General features: G+C 35.4%; 1 pseudogene; it reads left to right on the forward strand.

Moving 5' to 3' along the window:
- The window catches only part of LOC114036392, a 41,910-nt pseudogene extending 38,081 nt beyond the window's left edge, over nt 1-3,829 (forward strand).
- The last annotated feature ends 13,008 nt before the right edge of the window (nt 3,830-16,837 follow it).

Here is a 16,837-nt window from a genome sequence, read left to right on the forward strand (position 1 = left end):
TCTCTCTCTCTCTCTCTCTCTCTCTCTCTCTCTCTCTCTGCCTATTTAAATCCTTTATTCCTCAAATGTTCAACATGGTTAACTCTACGAACAGTCTTCTTTGATTTTTCTCTCCTTATATTTCTAATAGCCCTTTGTCTAGACCCATCCTCTGCTCCTATGATATTTCTTTTGTTTTACACTTATATATGTACATGTTATTCCCCCCTCCTCTATGAGATCACAAGCTTTTTAAGGGTAGGCACTATTTCATCTTCCATAATTTGTGACCTCAGACCCTAGCATAGTATCTTGTACATACTAGGCATTTAATAAATATTTGTTGAATTGAAAAGAATTGAAATTGTATAATTAATCCTGATTTGGTAGACCTGTGACACACAATCATGAATTCAATTAAAAAAACCTGAAAGTGACTTAATTGGCTCTTAACCTTCTATTTTTGTATCATCTATTTTATGAATTTTCTCCAATATGTTTTTAATCCCACTGCCAAACAAACTTCCAGGCTGCAGCTCTTTGGCTTTGCCCAGTCAGTGTGTGCTCAGGCAGTAGAGACTAATTTTAATATTTTCCTAAGCTAAGCAGACTGAGAAAGGTAAAACTGCTTCCCAAAAAATAATTACATACATTCTAAAGCCAAGTGCAAATGATCTCTGGATTCTTTGGGCCACTGTTCCTCTCTATTAGTGCAGATAATCAAGAGGTGGCTATTCAGAACATATTCTGATTTTAAAGATTTAATTCTGAGTACACAAATTTTCAGGTTAGTGTTATATTCAGTGCAACATGAAGAAGCCTTCAATTTCAAGCCTGTCAGCAACTAAAGTGTTGCATAATTTCCTAAGAACATTTAATTTTGAAAAAAAATTATACACTGCAGGTGTAAGCAGTAGGAATATGTATTCAATCAGGGCTCTTCATTTTGACTGGATTGTATAATTGAGATTTGAGAATTAACAATCTTGTGAAATTTCATATTGCTCAGGGATTGAGTACATCTCTATGGAGATTTGTTTTTGTTGTCACCAGAAAGGTCATCCTGAGATCCAAAACAAAAAAGTGTTGGTCTCCTAAAATGCCTGTGACAATGATCTCTGTAAAAACAGAAATCCGTTTGTTATCTGGGCTTAGAGTCAGTTTGGAAAAGGTTCCTTTGCCTAAAAATATAAAAGACCTCATGCTACAGGAAGCTTAAACACACAATTCATTCATTCAAAAATATTAGATATCTTCTCTATGTATGTATCACTTCAGTGATCACACAGTAATGTCAGAGAGAAGAATTTAAAAGTCCTTCAGTATAGAAGTAGATCAATCAGAGTGATGGTCATATAAAAGAATAATCATCCCTGAGTGTGGTTGAAGTTGTTATGATAGAAGTCATGGGAATTTTAGGGGATAATTAAGATACAAGGGTATTTGAGAAACCATCATGTACCATACTTTGAAGTCCATAAGTATGAGGGTAGGGTTTAGAAAAAAAGGAAGACTGTGAATCAGGCCTTTAATTCCTTAAGTAAAGAGGTGGAATGACACAGATGGAGGTAAATGTCTACATCAAGAAGTTGGACTGCATCCTGTATGAAGTTCAAAGGGGGGAATGTTGCTGAGTGATGTTAGCAAAAGTACAATCTTAAAATGGAAATTAAAAGCTTAGAAAATGCCTACTTGTCCTTTTGGACCATGTCTCCCATTTGCCAATGGGAGACATGAAAGAAGAAACATTCAATATTGGAGAAGATAGTAAATGTTATGGTATTTTCTGAGAAGGCCCAGATTTACATTAGTAAAGAAGAGCAAATGAGTGGAAAATTAAAAGTTATAAGATAATGGAGAGGTTTAAACAATAGAGCAAGGGTGGGGCTTGTAGGGGAAAACAGGTACTGTGCATTATTTTTGCCCACTGGTACACTACAATCTCATTGAGAAGACAAAAAAAAATACATGAAATTGGAATGCAATAACATAAGGTGATTAAATGTCAAAATTGAGTTATAACACTGTTAAAGGAATTTAGAAAAGCTGAGGATGACTGGGGAATAAAACTTTTTGGGAAGATGTAATAGATAATATAGGATTTGAGCTGAACCATGAAGGAAAGGTAGAATCTTGAAATCAGTGCCTAGCATACTATGTAGTACATAGTTGTACTTGCTGGTTCATTTATGGATTGTTCAGTTGATTTCACAGGTGGAGGGAAAGTATGAATAACTTTACAAGGAGAACAGTACAATTAAAAGTATAGGCTCAGCAATGATCACAAAATAGGACAAGCTCCTTTCCTTCCTAAGAAGTCATTTAATATTGAGTCTATTAAGGAAAGAAGGAGGAAAGTAAGTATTTATTAAGCACCTATTATGTTCTCAGCACTGTGCTAAGTACTTTGTAGATGTTATCTCATAGCACTTATGATTGCAAGAGAGGAGGAGACCTGTTCATAGTTCCAGGGCCAAGAGGAGCATTATCACAAGTGGCTACAGGAAAGAAGTGTCCTTCCGGGTAAAGATCAGAGAATAGAGTGACCAAAATTCTTCCCAGATCATATCATCTTGAAAGTACCAAAAACTTGGAGACCTCCAGAACTAGCTCTGAAAACAGTAGCAAAAAGAAAAGAAAAGAAAAACAGAAAAAAAACATGAAGCTTGGGACAGTGCCCCACCACCTCTAAGTATGTAAAGCCTAACTTTAACATAAAATTCAAAGTCAAGAAATAGGCTGAAAACATGAGCAAGAAAAAAGAGCATAGATAGCATCGTTCAAGAAATTATCGAGGAAAACTGCTCTGATATCCTAGAACCAGAAGGTAAAATAGGCAGTGAAAGAATCCACTGATCACCTCCTAAAAGAGATCCCAAAATGAAAACTCCAAGGAATATTGTAGCTAAATTCCAGAACCATCAGGTCAAGGAGAAAATACTGTAAAGGGCCAAAAAGAAACAATTCAAATATCAAGTAGCCACAGTGAGGCTTACATAGGACTTAGCAACTTCTATATTAAAGGATCAGAGGGCTTAGAATGTGATATTGTGGAAGGCAAAGGAGCTTGGATTATAACCAAGAATCAACTACCAAGCAAAACTGAGCATAATCTTTTGGTGGAAAAGATGGACACTCAATGAAATAGAGAACTTTCAAAATTTTCTGATGAAAAGACCAGAGCTGAACAAAAAATCTGGTCTTCAAATACAACATTCAAGAAAAGCACAGAAGTGGAATAAGTTAGGTGAAAAAGACACAGTAGTCAATTAGTATAGTAATCTACTGTTTGATAAACCCAAAGACTCCAGCTTCTGGGATAAAATCTCAGTATTTGACAAAAACTACTGGAAAAACTGGAAAAGAGTTTGGCAGAAACTAGGCATAGACCAACATATTACACCATATACCAAGATAAGGTCATAATGGATACATGATTTAGACAAAAAGGGTGAAACTATAAGCAAATTAGGAGAGTGAGGAATAGTTTACCTGTCAGATCTATGCAGAAAGGAGGAAATTATGACCAAACAAGAGATATAGAACATTATGAAATGCAAAATGAATAATTTTGATTACATTAAATTAAAAAGTTTTTGCACACCTGGGAGCCAAGATGGTAGAGTAAGCAGTAAGTCACTCTCACTCTCCCTTACTAACTTTGAAAAACCCAGAAAATGCTCTCCCAGGAAAAAATCCTGAAACAGTGGAGCCAGCAGAAAGACAGGGAGCAGAACTTTTTTAGATTGTGAGGCTAGGGGGATTTAAAGGAAAGGTCCCTCTTGCTACGTCTGAAGAAGACAAGTACAGGAGAGGCATCTGGGCAAGCCAGCAGGAAGCTGCACCTTAGCAAACCAGCATGAGATCCTGAGGCCCTAGGTGGTGGAGCAGGCAAGAGCCAACACCATGACCCCAATGTGCCTTGGCACAGCCAGGAGAACCTGCAAACACCATGCAGAGATCCATCAATTGTATGGCAGATGGACATACAAGAGCAGCTAAGCCTAACCATGCTCTTGCACAGCACCAGGTGAGGAGGCAACCTCCAGCAGCCAGACAACACCTAGCCCCCCCCCCCCCCCCTAAGCTTCAGTGTAACCCAGGAGAAATGCAGAAAAAATACACCTGGCCTTGATTCACATCAGCCACCACCATCAGCTCCAGCTCAGCACCAGATAAGCTACAGCCCCTACAGCCTCCAGGAGCCAGAACCTGAGGCCCCAGCTCACAAAGCCAGTAACCAGGCCCTAGCCCCCAGCACAAGAAGTGTAGGACCATGTCCCCTATGCTCAGGAAGCAGAGATCAACTTTAAAAGTCAGGAAAAAGGCAAACACCATGAGAAAAACAGCAACATAAAAATCCAGAAAGTATAGATTCTTACTATCAGGGCAGGACAAATCAAAACACAAATTCAGAAGAGGACAGCATTGTTAATTTACCCACATCTGAAACCTCAAAGGGATATATGAACTGGTCTCAAGCCCAAAAAAGCCTTGGAAGAGCTCAATAAGAATTTTAAAAGTCAAATAAGAAAGGTATAAGAACAATTGGGAAAGGAAATGAGAGGTTTGCAGGAGAGAGTCAGTAGCTTAGAAAAGGAAGGACAAAAATTGACTGTACAAAACAAGTCCTTGAAAAAATATAATTTGCCAAATGGAAAAAAGTACACTGAAGAAAACAACTCCTTAAAAAGTAGAATTGACCAAGTGGAAAAGGAGGCACAAATGCTAACTGAAGAAACATTAAAAATTAGAGTTGGGCAAGTGGAAGCTAATGACTCTATGAGACATCAAGAATCAAACAAAATCAAAAGAATGAAGAAAATTGAAGAAAATGTAAAATACCTTATTGGAAAAACAACTGATCTGGAAAATAAATCCAGGAGAGATAACTTAAGAATTATTGGTCTGCCTGAAAGCTATGATGATAAAAAGAGCCTGGACACCATCTTCCAAGAAATCATCAAGGAAAACTGACCTGAGGTCCTAGAACCAGAGGGTAAGAGTCATCAAAAGAATGCAATGATCACCTCCTGAAAGAGATCCCAAATTGAAAATGTCAAGGAATATTATAGTCAAATTCCAGAATTATCAGATCAAGGAGAAAATAGGGCAAGCAGCCAGAAAGAAACAATTAAAATATCATGGACCTACAGTCAGGATTGCAGAGGACCTTATGGCTTCTGTATTAAAAGATTGGATGACTTGGAATATGATACTCTGTAAGGGCAAAGGAGCTTGAATTACAACCAAGGATCAACTATGCAGCAAAATTCAGCATAATCTTTCAGGCAAGGAGATGAACATAAAATGAAGTAGGGGAATTCCAGCCCTTCCTGAGGAAAAGACCAGAGCTCAGTGGAAAATTTGATCTTCAAATAAAGACTTAAGAGAGGCATGAAAAGGTAAACAGGAAAGAAAAAAACAAACACGTGTTATTAAATAAGGGCAAACTGTTTACATCCTTACATGGGAAGATGATATTTGTAACTCTTGAGAACTGTATCTTTATTATGACATTTAGAAGGGATATACATAGTCAGAGAGTGTGGGTATTAGTTGATTTTGATGTGATGATAAAAAAAACCTAATTAAGGGGTGAAAAGGCATTGTAATGGAAGAATAGGAAAGGAGGAGGCAGAAAAGATTAAATTATATGACATGAAGAGGCATAAGAAACTACAGTAGAGGAAAAGAAGGGAAGGAGACGAGCACTATGTGAACCTTACTCTCATTGAATTTGACTCAAGGAGGCTATAACATACTCAGTTGGGTATAGAAATGTAACTCACTCTATAGGCAATAGGAGGAGAAAGGTGAAAGAAAAGGGAGGGGAGATTAAAAGGGAGGGAAGAAGTAGTAAGGGAAAAGGAAAAGAAAAGGGAGAATGCTGATAGAAGGGAAGAAAGATTGAGGGAGGTGGTGGTCAAAAACAAAACTTTTGAAGAGGGAAAGGGAGGAAGGAGAAAGAAAAGAATAAAGAGGGGGAGAAACAGGATGGAGAGACAGACACAGTTAGTAATCATAACTGTGAATGTAAATATGAACAACACAAAAGCAGACAGCATAGTAGATTAAAAATCATAATCTTACAATATGTTATTTATAGAAAACACATTTGAAGCAGAGAGATACACACCAAGCAAATGTAAGAGTCTGAAGACGAATATACTTTGCTTCAGCTAAAGTCAAAAAAAAATGAGGGGTGGCAAGCCTGATCTCAGACAAAGCAAAAGCAAAAATAGATCTCATTAAAAGAGATAAGGAAGAAAACTACATCTTGGTAAAAGGCATCATAGACAATGAAGTAATATAATTTCTGAACATATATACACCAAGTGGTATAGCATCCAAATTCATGGATGAGAAGTTAAGAGAGTTACAGGAAAAAATAGACAGCAAAACTAAACCAGTGGGGACCTCAACCTCCCCCTCTCTGAATTAGATAAATCTAACCACAAAATAAACAAGAGAGAAGTTAAGGAGATGAATAGAATTTTAGAAAAGTTAGATATAGTAGACCTCTGGAGAAAATTGAATAGGGGTAGAAAGGAATATGCCTTTTTCTGACTGGTACATGGCACTTATACAAAAAATTGACCATGTATAAAAACCTCACAATCCAATGCAGAAAAGCAGAAATATTAAATGCATCTCTTTCAGATCATGATGCAATAAAAATTATATTTAATAAAAGGTCATGGAAAGATAGACAAAAATTAGTTGGAAACTAAATAATCTAATTGGAAAGAAGGAGTGTGTCAAACAACAAATCATAGAAACACTCAACAACTTCATCCAAAAGATGATAATGAGAAAACATACCAAAACTTATGGGATGCAGTGAAAGTAGTTCTTAGGGGAAGTTTTATATCTCTAAATGCTTACAGGAATAAAATGGAGAAAGAAGAGATTAATGAATTGGTCATGCAACTAAAAAGCTAGAAAAAAAAGAAGAAATTAAAAATCCTCAATTAAATACCAAATTAGAAATACTGATAACCAAAGGACAGATTAATAAAATTTAAATTAAAAAAATTATTAAACTAATAAAAAAAACTAAGAGCTGGTTTTGTGAAATAAAAAAAAAACAATAAAATAGATAAACCTTTGGTTAATTTTATTTAAAGAAGAAGAAGAAAACCAAATTACTGGCATCAAAAATGAATAGAGTGAATTCACCAGCAATGAAGAGAAAATTAAAACAATAATTAGGAACTATTTTGCTCAACTGTATGCCAATAAATTTGACAATCTTAATGAAATGAATGAATATTTACAAAAATATAAATTGCCCAGATTAACAGAAGAGAAAGTAAAATACTTAAATAACCCCCTCTCAGAAAAAGAAATTGAACATCAATGAACTCCCTAGGAAAAAATCACCAGGGCCAGATGGATTTTCAAGTGAATTCTATCAAATATTTAAAGAACAATTAATTACAATACTATATAGACTATATATATAGTATGTAGACTATTTGGGAAAGTAGGCGAAGGAGGAATCCTACTAAATTATTTTTAGGATATAAATATGATACTGATACCTAAACTGGGAAGAGTCAAACAGAGAAAGAAAATTATAGATCAATTTCTCTAACGAATGTAACTGAAAAAATTGTAAATAAAATATTAGCAAAGAGATTACAGCAACTTATCACAAGAATAATACACTATGATGAGGTAAGATTTATACCAGGAATGCAGGGCTGGTTCAGTATTAGGAAAACTATCAGCATAATTGATCATATCAACAACAAAACTAACAGAAAACATATGGTTATCTCAATAGATTCAGAAAAAGTGTTTGACAAAATACAGCACCCATTCCTATTAAAAAAACAAACACTAGAGAGCATAAGAATAAATGGAGCCTTCCTTACAATAATAACTACCTAAAACCATCAGCAAGCATTATATGTAATGGGGATAAGCTAGAAGTATTTTCAGTAAGATCAGGGGTGAAACAAGGATGTCTATTATCACCATTGTTATTTAATATGGCCCTAAAAACATTAGCTTTATGAAGAAGAGAAGAAAAAGAAATTGAAGGAATTAGAATAGGCAAAGAAGAAACTAAGCTATCACTCTTTGCAGATGATATGATGATATATTTCAAGATCCTAGAGAATCAAGTAAAAGACTACTTAAAATAATAAACAACTTTAGCAAAGTTGCAGGATATAAAATAAACCCACATAAATCATCAACATTTTTATATATTACTAACAAAGCCCAACAGCAAGAGATAGAAAAAAAAATTACATTTAAAGTTACTATAAACATCATAAAATATTTGGGAGTCTACCTGCCAAGACAAACCCAGGAACTATATGAACACAATTACAAAACACTTTTCACAAAAATAAAGTCAGATCTAAATAATTGGAAATACATCAGTTGTTCATGGGTAGGCCAAACTAATATAATATAAATGACAATTCTACCTAAATTAATTTATTTATTCAGCACCATACCAATCAAACTACCAAAAAATATTTTATAGAGCTAGAAATTCATCTGGAAGAACAAAATGTCCAAAATATCAAGGGAATTATTGAAAATAAATGCTTGGGAAGGTGACCTAGCTGTACCAGATCTTAAATTGTATTATAAAGCAACAATCATCAAAACTACTTGGTACTGGCTAAGAAATAGAGTGATGAATCAGTAGAATAGGTTAGGTACACAAGACACAGTAGTCAATGACTATAGTAATCTATTGTTTGATAAACCCAAAGACTCCAGCTTTTGGAATAAGAACTCATTATTTGAAAAAAAACTGCTGGGAAAACTGGAAAAGAGTATGGCAGACTAGGCATAGAGCAACATCTTACACCATATACCAAGATAATGTCGAAATGGGTACATAATTTAGACATAAAGGGTGTCACCATAAGCAAATTAGGAGAGCAAGGAATAGTTTACCTGTCATATCTCTGGAGAAGGGAAGAATTTATGACCAAACAAGAGAAATATGACATTATAAAATGCTAAATATATAATTTTGATTACATAAAATTAAAAATTTTTGCACAAATAAAACCAATACGATCAAGATGAGAAGCAAAGCAGAAAGCTGGGAAACATTTTTTTACAGCCAGTGTCGCTGATAAAGGTCTCATTTTAGAAAACTGAGTCAAATTTATTGAATACAGGTCATTCCTCAATTGATAAATGGTCAAAGGATATGAACAGACAGTTTACAGATGAACAAAATAAAGCTATCTATATTTGTATGAAAAAAAGCTCCAAATCACTTTTGATTAGATAAATGCAAATTAAACAACTCAGAGGTACCACACTACACCTATCAGATTTGTTAATATGACAGAAGAAGAAAATGATAAATGCTAGAGTAGATGTATGAAAATTGGAACAGCATTGTTGGTGGAGTTGTGAACTGCTCCAACCATTATGAAGAGCAATTTGGAACTATGGTTAAAGTCCCATCAAACTGTGCATATCCTTTGATCCAGCAATGTCCTACTAGATGTGTATCCTAAAGAGATCATAAAAAAGAGAAGGACTTGGCTTACATGTACAAAAATAGGTAATAAAATTCCAAGCTCTCAAGATTTTCCTCCATAAAAGAGATAAAATAGTGCTTCAGAGTGAACATAGAGCAGTTACAATAAATGAGAGAAGGGGCAGAACAAGGGTGTTCCTGGGACAATTGGAGATCTAAAGAAAAATCCCATGAAGAGGTTCCCTCCTTATGAAGAGTAAACACCTCCAGCCTAGGCACCACTTAAACAACAAGTGGAAAGCCCTGGGGTTAGCTGTGTTGGGAGGCTACCTCAGCCCCAGCTATAGGAAGGGAAGATCAAGGGAACCTCTGATGACAAGGAACACCAGCTGTGCTGTGCAGATGTGGCAACTAGCACAGGCCCAGTGAGTGCAGAAGTAGTGGGGCAGGGATGCCATTGGCTATGGGCATTTACAGGAGGCTGGAGGTCTTCTAAAACTAAAGACTAAACTATTACAAAAAAAAAATGCACAGGCAAAGGAGAAAGAATCCAACCATGGAGAGTTACTACGGGAATAGAGAAGCCCAGGGATCATCTTCAGAGGAGAACAGTGAAGCCAAGAAACCCTCTTCTACCCCAAAGAGTAATGTCAAATGGCCACCTGCCCAAAAATAATTCATAAAAGAACATAAAAAAGACTTTGAAAATCAAATGAGAGAAACTGAAGAAAAACTAAAATAAAAATAAGAATAATCTAAGAAAAACAAGATTATGAAAATAAAGTCAATCAATTAGAAAAGGAGATCTAGAATCTTAAGGAAGAAAATGCTCATTGAAAATTAGAATTGGGCCAGTGAAGTTACAAGTTATTAAACTGGAGTCAGTACCTGAGAAGTATCTGCAGATCTCATGCTATAAATTTGGGCCTCAAGTACAACCAATGATTTTGTTTAATAATCTTCAGTTATGGTTTCATCCCATCATCCCATCCCATTCATCTCACCAATTTTCAATATCCTTCTACCTACTGATTACTTCCCTACTGCCTACAAACACACCTAGATCTCCCCTTAGCCTTTAAAAATCTTCACTGGATCCAACTATCCTCACTAATTATAATATTATATCTGTTCTCCCTTTTTTGTGGTCATGTTCCTTGAGAAATCCACATAGAATCACACCTCTACTTTTCTCTCCTTTCTTCTACATCTTCTATAATCTGGGGTTTGGCCTCATCATTTAAGTGAAACTTCCCTCTCCAAAGGTTCCAATGAATTACACTCTTCTATTGGATGCTTTCTCTTCTCTAGGTAGTTACCTCCTATGTGGCCACTTCTCATTCTCCTTTGCTGAATCTTTATCTGAGTCACACCTCCTAACTGTGAGTGTCTTCCAGGACTCTGCCCTAGGTCACATATTCTCCTTCTATACAATTTCACTTAGTTATTTTTTCAATTCTCATGGATCAAATTATCATTTCCACGAACATGATTCTCAGAAGTATTTATCCAGTTCTAATTTCTCTCCTGACATTTAGTCTTAGACTACTAACATTTCATAGTATATTTCTAGCAGGTAACTCAAATTCAACATGTTCAGAACAGAACTCTTTAGTGTACTTTCCAGTCATCACCTTTTCAGAATTTCTCTATTCTTGTCTAGGGCAACACCATATTTATATCATACTCACAGTCTGAGTGTTATCTTTTATTTTTCACTCTCACTCATAACACACATACAATTTATTGTCAAATCTTGTTGTTTATTTCTTCACAAGACTTATCTTATAAACTACTTCTCTACATTTATACAGCCATCACCCTTGTGCAAACCCTCATCATCTCACACTGAAGTATTGAAGTATTGAAGATCGTCCTCCCTGCTTCAAGTTTGTCCTCACTCGAGTCAGTCCTCAACTTAGCAGACAAAGGTACCTTCCTCATGTACAAGTCTGTCCATGTCACCTCCTTGATTAACAACTACAGTGATTACTTACTACTATCATTTTCAAATATAAAATCCCATTTGCTTCTTAAAACTCTTTATATTCTGATCCCTTCCTACTTTTCCAGTCTTCATGCACTTTACTCCTGGCCACATTCTCTAAAATCAAATTACACTGATTTTCTTGCTTCCTTATACATAACATTCCATCTCTGTACCACATCCCTTTTTCACTGATTATTCCCCAATGCCTAGAATGTTCTTACTCCTTATCTCTACCTTCTATCTTCCCTGGCTTCCTTCAAATCTCAGTTCAGATACTACCTTCTGCAAGAGGTCTTTCTGGGACCTCCTCCTCCCACCCACCCCAGTGCTAGTACCTTCCCTCCAGTATTACACACTATGTACACTAATTACACACACACACACATATATGTTATATATATATATATATATATATATATATATAATTTATGCAGTTATTTGCAAGTATTCTCTCCCATTAGAATTGAGCTCCTTGAGGACAGGGACCATGTTTTCACTTTTCTTTGTGTCCCTGGAGATAATAGCTGCCATATAGTAAGTACCTAATAGATTGTTTGTTGACCTACTGTAGCATGTGTAAGAATAAGGAGAGAAGGTTCAAAATAATTTAGTACAAGGGCTGTCTTGTTGTAATGCAAATGAGTAATTCTAACACACGTAAGATTCTTCCATAAGACACACAGAAAAGTTTGTAGAGATATCTGCTTCCACATACTATTCAAGTTTCATTTTCTCAGAGTAGAATGTTGGTGATAGTATGAAGAGTCTATTTTACTCCGTAGTGGAAAGGTTAAAAGCAAAGCATCTGATATAGCTATGGATTTTCTCTTTCTTTTCTTGGTTCTTTTCTCTGACTGAGTAACCAGAAAGTTAACCATTTCATAGTTATTAATACTTTCTGCTCATACCATCAGAAGACCTGATACAATCCATTGGACTTTTTATTTCCACCTGGGATCAAAGCATATTTACTTTCAAGGCAATTGGCTTTATCCTTGTTAAATGCTGTTTTTTTTTCCTTTTTTGTCTTTTCCTCTCTACTTAAGCATTTTCATTTGTGAACATTTCTGATGGGGTCAAATCTGCATTGTTGTATCACTCACAAGAGGTATATGTAATTAAATATATTAAAACAAAGCATTGTCTCTGGAGGCATCATCAAACCATCTTAAGAGCTGAGTCTAAGTCACTGGAATCTTTATTCTTTAATGACCCTGAACTGATAAGAACAATTTGACATTTAAGTAAACAATCTGTAAGACAGACAAAAACATGACTTAAAAATAGATATCTTACCATCCTGAAAACATTCTAGTCAGTTGCAGGACAATTTGAATAAAAAGATTTTCTACTTTGTATTTTGCATATTATTCATTTGATCCTATATGTATTTATATGACCACTCATTTTACACACACACACATACACACACACACACACCCACACACACACACACAGAGAGAGAGAGAGAGAGAGGGAGAGAGACATAAATATAGACAGGTAGATACAGAATTTTTAAAGTATTGTTGTACCATACAAGCAAATCATCATCATTATGTGCTTTCCCAAATCTGAGCTTCAACAAAAGGAATCTTCTAGTACCTCCCCATAGATAATAATTAATATTCCCAAGTGGAAGAATTAGGAAAATTATTAAAGATAGCAGTGGCAAAATTATTAATGACAAGGGGTGGATAACTGAGGTAGAGAACTGGCCTTGAATCAAGAATCCCTTATTCAAATCTCACTTCTGATGTATGATACTATACAATGCTGCATAACTCACAAATTCTCAATGTTCTAGCCAACTTTATAAGACCAAAAGATACCAGGAAAATGCTAATTTGTATTAGCAAAAAGCCTTTTCTCATCTGGGAGTTTTCTGTGAAATCACAGAAGATATTACAAGTCTAGTTCCTGCCTCCCTACTCTATTAATGGTGATTAATTTATCCTTAGGTACCACTGTGCCTTTGTGTCATGCTTTCTCACATGGCATATCCTTGAATGACAAACTTAGTTGCTTTTTCTTCTTCAAGTGGAAGAATAGTAAAATATTGAAATAAAAGAAGCTAGGATTTCTTAAGTCTGAGAAAATTATGATTAAATAGAAAAATAAGATTAGCTATTCTATAGTTCCTTACAGAGAAAAAAGACCTCTAAAAGACTAACTGAAGGAGGCACTATTATTAATTGTAATAAAATTCCAAGAAATGCCTTAAATGCTGGAAATGGTCAAAGTATATATATTTCTGACAGTCCATTACTGGGAGTACAGGCATGTAATTCTATGGCATATTTTGTTTTATAATTCTACTGGAGTTAGATAATTTAAAATTTCAGAATTTTAAAAGGTGTCAAAAGTCAACTACTCCAACCCATTCCTAAATCAAATGCATAACAACATCCCTGATAGGTAATAATTCAGTTTCCACTAGAAGACCTCCAGTGAACAGTAATCCATTTTCTTCTGATGCAGCCAAGTCTATTTTTAGGCATTAAACATTGCTAGGAAAGTTTTCTTTATTCAAATAATCAAAAGATCTATGATATCGTGGACTTGGATATTTCTTCCAACAACTCCAATCATAATCTATACAGAACCAGCCTCCTTGTGTAAATATTGCTCATATTCTCCTATAATTTCATGATGGGAACTTCACCTAACATACTTAAGGCTTTCTTTACTTTCTCTGAACTTTGTGGCGATACCAGTAGTCTTCCTACTGTCCACCAGCCATCCCTTAGCCTTGCCACAGGACCGACTCATCTTCTTATTCTATTATATATTTTCCTGATAACATGTTTTGCTCCCTTTCTCCTTTAAAGTTCATTTGTTGTATTTTAAACCCTACTTACAACCACTGTGTGCCTCAATTACCCTCCTCTGTGATATTAATTGCACAGTTATTCAGTCTGTTATGTTGAATTATAGTCACATGATAATATTGCTATATCATAACCATAGAACAACACTGGAATAAAGTTGGTATTAAAAAGATGGGCCTTTCTTTATGGAAATTTTAGGGTCCTTAAAGGAACTTTACAATTTCCTGAAGTCAATCCAGTACACTTGTCTACTTGATTTTGGATCTAACTCATTGCCCTTTACAGATGTTCATACAGAAAGACAAGCTCTATGCCATAGGTCATTTTGTATCTGTTGTATGTTATAATCTGGGAAATAGGCATTCTTTATCCACTTAGGTTTTCCTTTGTGAATGATCAGATCAAATTCTTTTGAATGGTTATGGATCTTTTTCAGTAAGCTGTGCAATATTTCAGGGCTTGTTATAACCAGTGTGATGCCATCTTCAGCCACCTTTCCATCATTTGATTTCCCTGACACTAAAATCTCACTTTCTACCCCCTTTTACTGCTCCTCTACCTCATTTATTGATTCTACCATGGCCTTAATGTAAGCCATAAAGCTTTATCTCAGGCTTTCATGCCTTCTCTCATTGTATTTTCTCTCAATGATTTCATATATCCCCAGAGCATTAACAATTACCTCTTATCTTTTGATTGAAAAAAAAAATCTCCTTTCAGTGTTTACTTCTTTTCCAAGCCTTAGTGGTGTATTTCCTAATGCCTACTGTGTACCTCCACATGATAATCCTTCTTAAAACATCACTCAACATGTCTGAAGTCAAACACATTCTCTTCCCATAAAACCATGTCCCTTTCCTGAATTAAGTATTTATATTTTAAAATTAATTTTATTGGTATATTTTATTTTTACACATCTTTATTTCTCAACATGTCCACAGGTGAACTTGAAGGTAGCTCAGACTAGCTCTGCACAGTCTAAATTTTCAGCATGAACATTTATATTTCATAAATCAGTAAAAGCTACAAATTAGGTCTTGATTTGTTGGTTTGTTGATTGTCTAGACTTAAGAAAGTGTTAATGCAGATTAAGCTTAAAAGTGGATCAGCACCCCATAGTATATCCCTCTTTCCTCCCCTATCCAAAGAGCCATCCTTTCTAACAAATAAAATGTAAAAGAACAACAGCTTACTCCCACATCTTGACCAGTTGAAATTCTTCTCTTCCTTCAAAGTACAGCACTAGTGAGCAGTCCTTAATGAAATGTTGAATGCTCCCAGATAGAAATAAACTCTTCTTTCTCATAATTATCATCATATCTTGCTTTTATGTGTTGTGTATTGCCCATTTGCTTATATATTGTTGTCATGTTTAACATGTAAACTCCTTGAGGGCATGAACTGAAGATTTTTTAACTTTCTTTGTAACCCCAGCACTTAGTATAGTACTTGGCTGTTTATAAGCACTTGATAGAGATAGCTAGATGTCTCAATATATAGAGAACTGGGTCTGGAGTCAAATTCAAATCTGGCCTCAGACACTTACTAGCTGTGTGACTTTGGGAAAGTCACTTAACCTTTGTTTGCCTAACAGGCAGCTAGGTGGTTCAGTGGATAGAGCACCAGGCCTGGAGTCAGGAAGCCCTGAGTTCAAATACAGCCTCAGACACTTATTAGCTGTTTGATTCTGGGCGAGTCATTTAACCTGTTTTTGCTCCAATCCATTGGAGAAGGAAATAGCAAAACACTCCCGTGTCTTTGCCAAGAAAACACCAAGGGCAGTATGATCTATGTGGTCACAAAGAATTGACATAACTCGATAACTGAACAATTACAAACAAGCACTTGATAAATGCTTATTGATTGATCATCCACATCAACCTTTGCCTTATGTTATACTTATTTGTGAAGATGTCTGTCCTTTCTATTACATTAGAAGCTTCTTGAAGGCAATGATTTTATCTTATCTTTTATTATTAATGATTAAAAAAAAAGACCTTTTACTTTGATGGTCTAGGGATCACTCAGGAAGGACCTTCTTTTATCAATGCGGAACTATTTCTGCATTTAGTCTTAAAGCATTTCCTGGGTCAGCGTGCCCAGTTCATCCAAAAAGTATGGGTCAGTTTCAGGACTTGAACTCAAGGCTTCTGACTCTGAATCCAGTTGTCTACCTACTGAGCCAGTCTATCACTCTGAGATAGATATTAAATGAGTTATCATCCTCATTTTACAGATGAAAAAAACTGAAACACACAAAGCAGGGATTCCCAAACTGGAGTATATATATCCCCAGTGGGTATAAGAAACTTTTCAAAGGGGACAGGGGATTATCTGATAAGTTTCTGAATTATCTTATTTAACATAACTCATCTTTTAATATTCTTTCTTGTGTGTATAGTCATGGAAAACCTTATATGGAATTTATTTCCTTCTGTGTCAAATTGTGGTTATGAAAGACTGACTTGGGACAGAAAGATTTGGAAGCCTTGACATAAAATTTAAGTGACTAAGCCCCCATTACATAGCTGGTAAGCATCATAAGCAGAATTAGAATCCAGATCCTTTCAA

Source organism: Vombatus ursinus, unplaced genomic scaffold, assembly GCF_900497805.2.
Source record: "Vombatus ursinus unplaced genomic scaffold, bare-nosed wombat genome assembly UNPS02009835.1, whole genome shotgun sequence".
Classification (NCBI taxonomy): Eukaryota; Metazoa; Chordata; class Mammalia; order Diprotodontia; family Vombatidae; genus Vombatus; species Vombatus ursinus.